Source organism: Sorex araneus, chromosome 11 (genome assembly GCF_027595985.1).
Source record: "Sorex araneus isolate mSorAra2 chromosome 11, mSorAra2.pri, whole genome shotgun sequence".
Classification (NCBI taxonomy): Eukaryota; Metazoa; Chordata; class Mammalia; order Eulipotyphla; family Soricidae; genus Sorex; species Sorex araneus.
Genome location: NC_073312.1, coordinates 57,847,708 through 57,862,351, shown reverse-complemented (window position 1 = coordinate 57,862,351; position 14,644 = coordinate 57,847,708).

The following is a 14,644-nucleotide window of genomic DNA, read 5'->3' as shown; positions in this document are numbered from 1 at the left end:
TAAAAATCAGTTATTCTATTTTTTTTGTTCCTATCATTATTAGTTCATTGACAAACACGTACATCTAAAATTGATCAATTTGTCTTGTGATTGGCCAGACTAATTTAGACTTAATAAATTTTTATCTTCATAGCTAGAATACATAATTATAAAAATTATTTTAAAAATTATTTTAACTTTAACCGCAGCTTATGGGAAGGACATATTTTTTGTAGTTTGTAAATTTAGTAAACATTCTTCCCCATGCACATAAAATACAGTATTTTAATACAAGTATTAAAACATGAAAGCATTGAAATTTTCTCTTTGCCCTGGGTAACAGGAGAGTAGATAACAAGAACATGTGAACAAATGACCGCTACCTGGAAATCTGTGAAACTATTTATTTGCTTGCTTGCTTTGGGGTCACACCCAGTGATGCTCAAGGTTTGCTCCTGGTTCTCTGGAGTAATTCCTGACTTGGCAAAGAGAGCCACTGGATGTCAGGGTTCAATTGTGGCTCAGCAGTGTTCAGGCCATACTATCTCTTTGGCATCAATCTGTTTTTATTTAAATATAGGTCTTGTTTCTTACTAATGACCAGAAAAAAACAGATAATATATATCTTATAAACTATTTGAAATGTCATATTTTTGTGACCCCAAGATAATGGGTTTGTTCTTCAAGACCTATTCATTGTAATATATACTTTAGGTAGACAATAACATCAAACTTTATCTTAATAAGTTTATTTGAATGTTTCTCTTAATTTGTTGAAGACAAAATTATTAGATAATTCAAATGCATACAATTTATCTGGGCTAGAGCGATAGTACAGCGGTAGGGTGTTTGCCTTGCACAGGTTCGATTCCTCCACCCCTCTCGGAGAGCCTGGCAAGCTACCCAGAGTATCTCGCCCACACAGCAAAGCCTGGCAAGCTACCTGTGGGGTATTCAATATGTCAAAAACAGTAACAACAAGTCTCAAAAAAAAGTGGAGACATTACTGTTGCCAGCTTGAACAAATCGATGAGCAATGGGATGACAGTGACAGTGATAGTGACGTGACAATTTATCTATTTGTATGTGTATATCGATATCATGTAGCAGATGGTGGGGGTCATATGAAAGCTTGCCTAGTGCTGAGGAAACCTAAGAAATAATAGCAAGTAGGTAAGCAAGTGAGTACATGAGACAGTAAACCAACCACAGAGAGCAGAGTTTTGAATTGTTAAGTGATTCATATTTGAATTAAACTATTTTAGAAATAGTTTTGCATACTATTATAACTCACTGAAAATGCATTATGAATGCATTTATATCTTCTTGTCTCTTTGACTTAAGACATAAAACCTGTTGTTATTTTGCTATTTCCTTATACCATGACCTAATTTAAACACATATTTAACTTATCTCTGAAGAATGAAAATATAAACAATCATGTAAACAATCATGTTCAGGCAAGCCTTGAATTTCAGTGGCTGGATATTTATGCTCTATTCACTCTTAAAGAATCATGAAACAGAATGCAAATTGATCAAAAATATGCTCAGTTACTTTAAATGTCAAACTGACCTTAGTTACTGAAATGTGAAACTGGCTTTGAATTACCTATTTCAAGTTATTCGTGATTTTTCACTTACGAAAGCATGTATACATACTACCAAAGAAATAGAAGCTACCAATTAGTTTATTAATTGCTGTCCAAATGAATGACTGACAAAAGGAAGTTGTGAATGCAACCATAGTCCTGACACATGCCTTACAAATAGAACTACTGAAATATAGACAAATCTAAATTTAGTGACTATGTTTGTATGTAATATTGACAGTTTTTGGTAAACTTTTTAAACCAAGTAAATTACTGTAATAATCCTTGCATTTTCTTCATTCTTGTTAGTTGAAAATATAGCTAAAAATATGAAAAAAACAAGCATATTAATCATGAGTAGAAATTAATTTGTATAGAATAATTTATTTTAGGAGCAATAGCACAGAGGGTAGGCATTTGTCTTGCATGCAGCTGACCTGGGCTTGATTCCTCCGTCCCACTTGGAGAGTTCGAAAAGCTACCGAGAGTATCTCGCCCACACAGCAGAGCCTGGCAAGCTTCCCGTGGCGTATTCGATATGCCAAAAATCAGTATTGGTTTTTGGTGCCCGCTCGAACAAATTGATGAGCAACAGGATGACAGTGATACAGTCATACAGTGACACAGTGGAACTGGGTATTATTAGAACAAGTCAAAGTTGAAATCTTGACTTGCCTTTTCATCTCAGTCATTAAGCAATTGCATAGGCAAGTGCTATGGTAAAATAATGCCATCAATAACAATAACCTGTAGTTAAGTCTTCAAAATGTTATGCATAAGTTATATCCATTTGAACCCTCAAAGCAAACTAAAAGTTTGGAAACTTATTAGGACTTTGTCAAACACCTTTATTCTATTTTTTTCTCTATCCAAATAAAAAGGGTTTATTATTGTTCTTAGATCATGTAAGCTACATGTTTTTGAATTTACTTTCATTTAAATCCAATATAGTGACTGAAGGTTCCAAATTTAAAGAGAAAAAAGAGTAGGACTTTTACTTCTTTAGATGAGAAAAAATCTTGGTATAGGGGAAATAACCTAGATCAAATAAATGTAAATTTTTTTTTAAGTTTTTAAGTAAGCACTCAATTATTTGTTTTTGAAATAAACATTAATTTTCAGGAAAATTTTAGAGGAAGAATTTAAAATTTTTAACTTATTTACCAAATATCTTTTCCAAGTTTCATTCAGAATGTGTTCTACTTTCTCAATTTTTCTTTATCACTTAAATGACCTGTCAGTATTTCTTTAGGAAGTTCTTATGTATTTACATGCATATGCATTTAGGTATACATTCACATCATGATTTCCACAGCTATCAGTCACAATAAAATATTTGTCACATCACCTTTAAACTTCTGTAGTGATGTCAAAATTCATCTCCTTGCTGCATTTCTTGCTGCTAATGCAATCTATTTTATTTCCACTGACAGATTAATTTTATTCAGATATGACCTTCAGGGTGTCACTGATTTTCAAAAATAACAGCATAAGTAGATTGTGAATAAGATACACAATCATAGAATAAAATGTGAGGGAAAAAAAACCCTAATCTTTAACTTTCATGTTTCTGTGACAGGAATTACTTAAAGTTTCTTTGCTCTAGCATATAATTGATTATGAAATAGCATCTTTGAACATATCATAAAAGAAAAATATCTTAATTTTTTCACACTTCACAGAAAATGGGCACGAAATTAATGAGTTTTATCTTATTTCTCTTTTTTTTAGTAAAGAACTGGCTATCCAAAAGTTCTGTTTGAAGATTTTCAATAATACAGCAGGTAAGGTTTTTCCTTTGCAAGCCACTGAAGTGGGTTCAATTTTCAGAATCCCATATGGTCCCCTGAGCACTGTCTGGAGTAATTTCTGAGTACAGTACCAGAAGTAACCCCTGATCATTGCCGGGTGTGGCCCTCCAAAAAACAAACGAACAAAATATTTGAAATTCTAGAACTATAGTTTCTATATACTGAGTTGAACAAGTAGACACTGATATGCAGAACTATCTATATACTTTAAAATAAATAAGTTAATGCTATCGGTATCTGTGTAAAATATGGTTATTTATAATTAACTGCCATATTTGTTTTCTTAATGTGGATTTTAGACCTATAATTATACCTATTAGGACTTTTAATAATCTTTCATACATGCTGCAGGAACTCCTATACCTGTTTTACAGTTCATAATTAATTTAATCATTAGAAAAATAGATGGGTTGATCAAAGACTTTTTGAATGTTTAGCATTCATTTATTAATTCATACTTCAAAATATTCATACATATTCTGTACAAGGTACGACATAGTTGATGAACTGCAAATTAAAAAGAAGTATATTGGAAATATGTAAAAATCCTATTACAATATATTTTATACTGTATTCTGAAATAAAAGAAAATACCCAAGTCTGGAAATGAAAGTGAGTTCTTAGGTAACTGTATATATTACATTGCTTTTCTAACATAATAATATATTCTCTCCCATGTGGTCTTCCCAACATTTGAACAACCAATATTATATTAGATGAAGTCTATATTGGAAAGACAAACATTATAATTTAATGAGATTAAATTTTACCAATTATAAATCTGTGTTTGTGTATTAATTTTCAGCTAAAGTAGGAAGCCTAATTTATGAGAAATCTAGACTAAAAATGGCTTTGTTAGTGAGCAATAGTGGAGGATTCTAAAGTGTTTTCAACATTATAAGAATTAGCTTGGCCTTCAGTAGGAATAGAGTATTAAATTATCTGGTACATCACTTAACCATGAATCTTTATAAAAATTTCTGCTGGATGTTTCATCTCCATGAAAACTTTGAGTATGGAAGACAAACTATGAAGACAAATATAATGCATTGGAAGTCACTGATATTTGGGACTGTCACTTGGCACGTGTCATCCCATTGATCTTTGATTTGCTTGAGCAGGTGCAAGTAACATCTCTATTCCTCCCTGTCGAGTGCTAGTGTAGCCCAATGATATCTGCTCTCTCCAGGAACAGGAGAGCCTCAAGCCATTCATTCAGGGTTTTGACAAAGAAGTCTGATCATCTTGTTGGTGGGCAGCCACGTGGACTTTTGATGTTTCTTGGAATCCAGTCAGTAACAGATCTAGTCCACCGGTTGTCTCTGAATCGCATTACGTGTCCAGCCCGTCTGATTTTCGATGCCTTCGCAAATGGGACCTCATCCTTGATTCTTTATCCTTAATGGAGGTCGGAACTCGGGATTCCTTCTCTCACTTGAGTGAAACGTGATACTCCAAGCATAGCTCTTTCGACTCCTCTTTGGAATACCTGAATAGCGTTCTCATCCTGTTTGCACAGGGCCCAGGTCTCTGAGGTGTATGTTAGTGCAGAAGAATGGTGGAGTCAAAGAGATGTGCCCAGAGCCGGAGGGTCTTCATCCTCTTAACCACTTCTTTAACATTCTTGAAAGCATTCCATGCTGCTCTCTTCCTTCTGCGCAGTTCTGGTGCCAAGTCATTCCTCATGTTGAGTTCTTGACCCAAGTACACACAGGTGGACATGGCTGTCAAAGAGATCCGAATAGATTTCGTGAATAATCCTCTCTATTGCCCTTCTGGAAGATGTGATAGATCCATCATGACATTGGAGGACAGTCATCTTGGTCTTATAGTTGGCAAAGGACAAGTGAGCGTTGCGGTTGCGAATACTTTTCCTGGCTTCTGCTTCATCAGCAAACACTGCTGCTCTAGTCTCTTTGAGGTCTTCCTTTATCACTTCTCCACACAGCTTTGCGAGCTCGGACATTAGTTTGTAGTTGCTGAAGCTTGTGCCAAACCATGTTGGTGAATGACCTTGAGAGTGTCTGAAGACAGGTGTCTGTTTGTGGCTTTCCCACTCTCGGCATTCTTCGCACAGTCATGGAGGTGCTGAACCAGTCGATCGTATTCCTCCTTGATGTTGTCAACGATGGCATCTTCCCACGTCACTGCAATAGTGCCAAAGAGCTCCCAGCTGGTGGTCATTCTGGGCGTTCTATTCTTAAACTTAAACTTTGCAGACCTTTATCCTCGTTCTGTGAAGTAGAATTTTGCATGAAAGAGATGGTGGTCCAATCCCATTTGGAATTTTGGGACAACAGTGACATCGGTCAGGCAAAACTTTCTATTGACTATGATGTGGTCGATTTTGTTGTGGGATTGTCCACCAGGAGACTCCCATGCCCAACGTTTAGATATGGCCTTCTGGAACTGTCAGGATGGTCTTGATCAACATGATGAGCTCAGACAGTCTCTCACCCAGATTGTTCCATTTTAGGCCATGGATCCTGATGTGCAATTCTTCGGGCGACCTTCTCGGTCCTATCTTGGCATTAAAATCACCAACAATGATCTTGTAGAAGGTGTGGTCTTCTTTATAGAACTTCTCCAGCTCCATGTAGGTCTTCTCAATTTCTTCTTAATCTTAGTTGGATGCTGGTGCGTAGATGATGAAGATAAAAACTGCTGGCAGTGAGCCTCATCTATTCAAGTGTAATCGTCTGATTTGGGTTGTTAGGCATTTGAATGAATCAATGCTCATAGCCAAGTTTGTGTTAACAAGGACACTGATGCCACCTACGCCTCTGTTGTCATATGTTCCGAGGAACAGTTCTTCTCCAGTGTCAAAAATGGCATGATGTGATTGATGCCTTCTCATTTTCACCAGACCAATGATGTTGTACTTGATTTTCTGCACTTGCACCATCAGATCCTCGATGGGTGCTTCCTATGCTAGCATATGTGTGTTGAATGTACGGACAGTCATTTTAGTCTTTCTTCATTTTGGCAATCTAGTTCGTCCCTGAGATTTTATCATTCTCTCCTTGCTCATCCTTCTTAATGCTGCCATACTGGGGGCTCTTTTGGTGTCAGGCAAATGAAGCCCACTGTTTTTACTGTTTTTGGCATGTAGAATATGCCACTGGTAGCTTGCCAGGCTCTGCCACGAGGGCGGGGTACTCTCCGTAGCTTGTCAGGCTCTCTCAGAGGGATAGAGGCTTTTAGGGCAGCCTCCAATCAACTTTACAGGTGTTCTCATGGTTCACACCATATTTGAACCCATCAAATATGGTGCAGAAATTATGGAAAATGGGTATTGAGTGTCTTATGCTGTGTTTTGCAACCTGGAGCGTGGTGGTGGCTGGGTAATGGAGGTAGTGGAAGTCTGTGGGTGAGGTATTTGTCTCTCTCTGGTAGGGGGTGGAGGGCATCTGGGTTTGATTTCTGGAGCACCGGAGATTGGAGGCAGACAGAGGATGTTGCTTCTGTGTCTTGTTTGAGCCTGGAGTCCAATGTCACAAAGTTCTGCTTTACCTGGTTCTGTGGGGCTTCACTAATGCATGAGGTTCTACCGAGTGTCCAGAAAGCAGCCTGGACCGTGTTGGTGGCTGGCTAGTGGAGGTATTTGGAATTAGAAGATACAAATACCAATGCAAAGTCGAGTGTAGGTAACAAATAGGAAAAATTATTATGGTCTTGAGACTTTTTTAGAATTGTTTCTTACAGTTTACATATTGTAAGAACATTGTATAGTGCTTAGAGTTCTAAAATCATGCCCGCATCCAACATCTCCTCTTAACAAGTGACATAGTGTTTCTGAGTGTCATTTGATCTACCTGAATTAGAGTATAATCTAATGCCTTCTGTAATGATTTAGGAGGATTAAATAAAATAAACTAGAGAAAATTTGTTTCAAGATCTAAAAATTATATGCTGTTAAGATCATTCATCCTTTTATTTGTAATACTATTAAATATATAGAAGGGAACATATAAACAGCTGTAATCATTTTATAAATGTCACATATTATTATTCAATTAGAGAAAACCAAAATGCAAACCTATTAAGTTTCATTTATTTATTCTCTTATGCACACATATAATGTGATTCTACATTAGTATTGCATATTACCTAGAAATTGTATTCTCTAGTTTCTGGATTCATGATACTTCCTTAGTGGTTTATTTATTAATTTGAATGTACCATTTTTTTCTTGCAGGTAGCATTAGAGTAGTTTGGTGATTAGAGAAAGTAATGAGTTTCAGTTTGCTGCAAATGAATCCTGAAAGCTTCAGTGATTACAAATGTCTGACTATAATTGCTTTTATCTCAAAGGCTAAGGTGGAAAATTATTGAAGATTAAATTTCCCTAACTTCCTAAAAACAATCTTATGATTTACATGAGTTGGAGGAATAAATCTACCATCCTTGAATACTATATAAATTCACTGTTCTTGGAATTATAAAACTTTAGTCCTGGAACGGTCTTTAAGGATCTGTTTTGAAAGCTTTTAGTTTCCTGACCAGAAATATGAAAACCAGAAAACCTTTGTATTTGGCTCTGGGCCACAAAAATTATCATTAAAAACAAGATGAAACATATTCCTACTATATTATACAAGAGAAAAAATTCAACCACAGAGCCAAACATCCTAATGACACAGAGAAAAGCAAAATCCAATTTCAGAAAATCCAATTTCATAGGCTATGAAGGAAGGCATAGAAGAAAAAGCAAATTTGCTGAGTACATACATATATTAGAAATTTAATTATTTATTATATAAAACATTATATTTTAATGTTTATTTTATAATTTATCATCTTATTAAGTATCTTAGAACTCACTACCAAAACCCTATCAGTGAAAATCAAGTTATAAATGTTTTACATATATATATAAACTTTTATGTGAATTCATAAAGGACAATTGTAAACATATTTATCAAGTCAGATTTTTAAGAACTCATGAATTCTGTGTAAATTGAAGTGATTTATGTCACAAAGTAGTTGAAACAGTTTATGACACTGTTGCACTTTACCTGCTTCCTCTCTATGTCTCTATTATGTGTGAATGAATACAGCGTATACAAGAAATACAGTGTATAAAAAAATTCACATATAAGAGAGCCTGTATACCAAACAATCAAGAAAAAGGAGCAACATACATAATTTTTGTCAATGTACCGAAAAGCTTTGGTTAACCTGTTAAAGAAGAATCAGTCCAAGTACTATAATTTTATTTTATTTTACTTATTTATTTATATATTTATTTATTGCTTTTTGGATCATACCCAGCAATGCACAAGGGTTACTCCTGGCTCACTCAGGAATTACTCCCTGGCAGTGTTCAGGGGACAATATGGGATGCTGGGAATGGAACCCGGGTCGGCCATGTGTAAGGCAAATGCTCTACCCATTGTGCTATTGCTCCAGTCCAGTACTATAATTTTAAAGCCAATATATCATCTCCTGTAAGGTATTATTTTTAGATAATGCCATTTATTGTTTAATTATTGAGCATTTGACTTGATACTATTTAATTACTAATCCAGTTGATATTAATTTTGTTTTTCTTCTATACAGTTCGATATAGCAAAAGCAGTAACAAGTCTCACAATGGAGACATTGCTGATGCCCGCTTGAGCAAATTGATGAATGACAGGACTACAGTGCTACGGTGCTACAGTTGTAAATAATGTTTTTTATTTGTTTGATTTTTAAGCTTTCAGCAAAACAGAATAGGCACCACAGGTACTGGAGAGAATGTACGTTAGGTAGGACAATTCCTTGTTCATGCTTTGATCACTGACACTCCTTATGGTCCTTTCAGCCTTCCAGAAATCATCCCTGAGTACAGAGCCAGGAGTAAGCCCTGAGCACCACCAGTGTGTTCCCAAAACTGAAAAGCACACAAACAGAAACAACAATAATAAAATCGGAATTAACACCAATAAACAAAACCTCCCCACTAAAGTACAACTAGAAATCAACTTCACTTGATAAAAAAAGCCTCTTTACTTCACATTATATTTATCTGAAAGACATGTGCTTTGGTACTTGAAACTACACCGTTCTGACATAACAAAATTAAAAGTCTGGTAGGGTGAAATCAACCTGTAAGGAGACCCTCATGGAGAGATCTTCAAGTGGCATTGCTGCACATACTGTTGGCGTAAGGAGAACGCTGTAAATAAAAAGTAACAGTCTACCTTCCAAACAAAAGCAAAAACACTGTTATTGGCAGAAGCCTAGCTCAGAGATTAAAACGAAAACAACCAAAATCCAAAATCATTTGTGCCTTGGTGTTTCAGGTTCACGGTAACACTGGATCTAATATATCTTCTCTAATCCCCACTTTCAAAAGCACATTTAATGGTCTATCATGATGTTAATCTGAGAATTGAATGTAGAATTTGGGCACAAATAAGAGTAAAAAGTGGCAATAGGAGCAGGAAAGCAAAGGGAAGCAGGGGAATAACCTAGGGCATCATATATATCATATATACATATACACACATAGGAAGTAAGTTAATCTTTGATCAATGAGGTTTTCAATCTCACAGCACCCTGCACCACCAAATAACATCCATAAAAACAAAGGAGAATTCAATCATTAAAACCACAGTACTATCTGAGGAAAGCAAAAGAGGTTAACCGAGATGAATCCAGAAAGGTTCTGCAGGCAATGATTATAAACATTAGGTTAGAGAGAACTGAGAGAAAATATGGCAAATAAGATTCTTACCTTGTACCGTGCTGACCTCAGTTCATTACTTACTACATGGAGTAATCTGAGTCCAGAGGCAGGATAATATCAGAGCACAGTTGGTGTGGCTAAAAAGTTCTTTGCACAAAAATATTAGATTTCCTCAAAGAAAATAATAAATATCAAATACATTTTTAAAACAAACTGATGAGCTCCCATACACTTCAGTATCTTACTTTTTTTTTCCCCATCTAAATCAAACTCCCAAAATCTCGATTCAAAAAAGACTTTTGCCCTCCTATGGTCATTGCAGCAATGTCTATAATAATCAAAATATGGAAACAGCACAAGTGGCCAAGAATAGATGACTGGATAACAATGTTAAGGCAATGTAATATTACTCCAGCAGTTATTTAGTAGTATGTTAATTATTAAATAACAATTTATCCAATGGTTAGAGTATTTTATACAGTATGGTTGTTATTTAACAGTATGTATGGTGTTTAGTTTCCTGATATTCCATCTTCTCGACATTTTCTTCTTTTGGCCGAGTTCTAGTTATGTATTTTTATTTTGTGACCACACCCGTGTATGCTCAGGGCAGACTCCTGCCTTACCCTAATGGATTATTCCTGCCATTGCTCTCGAGGCAATATGTGAGGCCCTGTGGAGCCTGACTTATACATCTTATCTTGTTTAAGTGAGAGCCTATGAAGGCAAAAATGATATTTATAGTATTTAATTATACTAGAACTTATACATACCTATCTTTTATAGAGAGGGATATATAAGAAGATAGATACATTTATTTAAGTGGTGGCAGACAATGTTTTGGTAGGGAGAAAGCTTTATAGTTGAAGTTATCTGCAGTTCCTTCTAACAGAGTTGCAAAAAAAATAAAGAAAGTGAGGGATTTGAAGGGGCAAAACTGGGCCGAGTGAGACTGTATAGGGATATGGTGCTTGTTTTGCAAGCTGGTGGATCTCAGTTAGATCTTTGAGACTGCAGTGGAAAGTCCATTGAGCACAGCCAGGAGTGATTCTTGAATGCAGAGCATATGGACTCCTGAGCACAGGTTGGGGTTTTGCCTCCCTCCCAAAATGTAAATTACTCCAAAATTTTTCTGGTTCTTTATAGAGCTGTAAGTGATGTTCTATACAGGAGGTGTTGTCTGTTGTAATGGTCATTCATGTCATTTTCTGTATTTTCATTTTATTTATCCTTATTTTATCTTTATTTTCTAAGTTTATGGGAATGCCTAGTGTATTTTAGGTATCAATATTTAAAGAAATTTCCTCAAAATTAGAAATAATAGAAATATCACAATTCAAGAATAGATTAAGGCAATCATTGGTTGAGATGTTGACTGAATAGGTAGGATTAACTAATGCTATTAAAATTTTTACCTGGGCGATTATATAGTGATGGATTTATTCTACATTTTATCATCCACTTTCATGGAAGTGAAGGTTAATGAACCAAAGCATATAATAAAAGATTATTGAACAAAGACATCAGCATATACAAATGAGAAGAAAAACTATTACTAGATTATATAAATTCTCTGTGTTTCTTTTTTTTGGGCCACAGCCATTGGTATTAATCCTGACTCTGCACTCAAGAATTTCTCCTGGCACTCCTAAGTGGATCATATTGTATTCTGGAGATAGAACTCATGTAGGCAGCATGTAAGGAAAATGGCCTATTTGCTGTACTATTGCTCCAGCCCCACATTCTCTGTATTTCTTGCACTAGTATTTATCTCAGAATTAATGCATTTTTTTAACATGTCATATTGTATAATTTATGATCAGTTTTAAGAATTCTTTAATGTAATAATACCCAAAATTAAAAGAATGCGTGAGTCTTCAGGATGTCTTATTGTTTGTCCTGAGTAGTACATGTATGATGTATTCAGTTTGTGAAAATCAATCAAACTTCATGCTCATTATATTTGTGCTTTATCTTTTGTGTATATCTATCTACTGATTGGTCAATTGAAAATTAATATATCACCTTGCATGCATATTAGAGATCAGGTTTTGTAATGTGAAAATTCTACTCCAATAGCAAGTCAACATCTCATCCAATTCAGTTTGATTGTAGTCTGAACAATCTAAAGGCATAAAAGGAAAAAATTTCATTTCCTTTACTCTGATTTACTTAAATTTTAATAATCTTTTCCCAATCAGTGCGCTGCCTCTAGCACTTCCAAAACAGTGAGAGAAAGGGGAGGTGGGTTTAAGTTTTAGTTCATTGGTACAATTCTAGTTGTGTTAGTTATTGTGTCACGATAAATATTCAGAGAGTCTTAACAGTTGCGTTTCTTGTCCTTTGGAGACTTGGAGTACCATGGGCTGTCCAGAAATTCTTCTGCTTGAATGCAATCTAATTCTCCAATCTTCTGGTGAATTAGATTGCACCATTTTTTCACCATTTCTCTCTCTTTTACCACTCATAATCAGATCAGTCCACTTGGTAAATTCGTATTTTGTTTTATATATATTTAAGCATACTTAGAACCCTTCCTTGGGGTCTCAATATTTTGTTTCTGAGGTTTTTTTTTTCTTTTCCATTTATCTGATTGGATTTTCCTTATTTACTAAATCTTGTTAGCTGATGTTATAGATGTGAAAATAACTATTGGCAATACTTGGACTTACTGAAGCTACATTGGTTTACAATTGCATATATTTTACATGTTTTGGTGTATATTATTACATTACTGCACCTACCACCAAAATGCCAATTTGCCTCCACCATCATAGCTTGGGTTCTTTTCTTCCATATCCATCCTCTACTCGGAACTTATACAGCAACCCATATACTGTGATCAGAGTTTAAGGGCTTGAAACTGGGAACACTATCTCTTCTCTTTGTTTATTTATAAACCACTTATGAGTTACATCATTAATATTTGTCTCTATCCAAATTATTATTGTCAGTACTAGTCCTTTCAGTCTTATCTATATCATGCCAAAGTGCTACATTTGATCTTTTTTTTATATAGCCAAGCAGTATTCCATTGCACATATTTATAGCACGTCTTTGTGAACTCATCTGTCCCTAGGAACTTGTGTTATTTCCAGACTTTGTAATAAATAGTGTTGCATTATCACACATAATCCACAAAAGTTATCTCAAACTTAAATAAAAATATGTTATGTCTAGGGTTGCTGTACCCAATACATAAAGTGCATTGAAGAAAACTTTTGGTAGACACTACATGACAAAGACTTCAAGTCTTTGAAGAAATAACTAAAGACTTCAAGTCTTCTTCAAACAATCCAATTAAAAGGGAAAGAAAAGCAAAAATAACCAAATGTGATTATATTAAACTGAGAAATTTCTGCACAGTTAAATAAGCAACTACTAAGTTAAAAAATCCACTAGATGGAAGAAATTTTTCATTTGACAAAGAGCTAATATGAATGCACATCAAGAAATCACAGAAGAAAAGAAATCAAGGCAGGGGGAAAGAAGTAAAGGGAAGCAATGGTGGAGCAGTGTTCCGGCTTCATTTATATATGTGATGTGTGGGAGTGGCATAGTTATGCATCCAAAACACAGAGTCAACATTTGAAACATGACATCTCAGCTACAACTATCAAACTTTGTAATGTGCCTGTCAAAGTGGCATATGGGCTGGGGCGATGGGGGTGGGATGGAGTACAGGAACACCGGTGGAAGGAAGTGACATTGGTGGTAATACTGGTGTTGAAATATTATATGCCTACTATCAGCTATCAATAACTTTGCAAATCACAGTTCTTAAATAAAATCCATTTTAAATGAATGCTGTCAAAAATGAAAAGGGAAATCTTTTTGAAAGTTACTTCCAACCATCTACTCTTGCCCAATGGACTTCCCCAACTAAAACTTGTTTCAGAAAAGCAGGAGTGACCATTGTCATGGATTTTAAACTTCTCAAAGGTATTTGACACATAATTTTAACTTTCTATTTAATTTAGACTATTAAAGATATTTTCTCTCAAAAGGAATTCATAGACATTCACTTTTGTTTTTTACAGTTACGGATTTATACACATCTGTGCTTATGCTTCCCCCATACAAAGTTCGGGAACCCATCCCTTCACCAGTGCCCATACTCCACCACCAGTAAACCCAGCATCCCTCCCATCCTCCCCAATCCCATCTCCCCCCACCCCACCCTGTCACTGTGGCAGGGCATTCCCGTCTGTTCTCTCCCTCTAATTAGCTATTGTGGTTTGCAATAAAGGTGTTGAGTGGCCACTGTGCTCAGTCTCTAGCCCTCATTAAGCCCGCAACTCCCTTCTCCCACATGGCCTTCGACTACATTATAGTTGGTGATCCCTTCTCTGAATTGCCCTTTCCCCAGACTGTGAGGCCAGCCTCCTAGCAATGGAGTCAACCTCCTGGTAGTTGTTTCTACAATTCTTGGGTGTTAATCTCCCACTCTGTTATTCTATATGTCATAGATGAGTGCAATCTTTCTATGTCTGTCTCTCTCTTTCTGACTCATTTCACTTAGCATGAAACTTTTCATGCCGATCCACTTAAATACAAAATTCGTGACCTCCTTTTTTCTAACAGCTG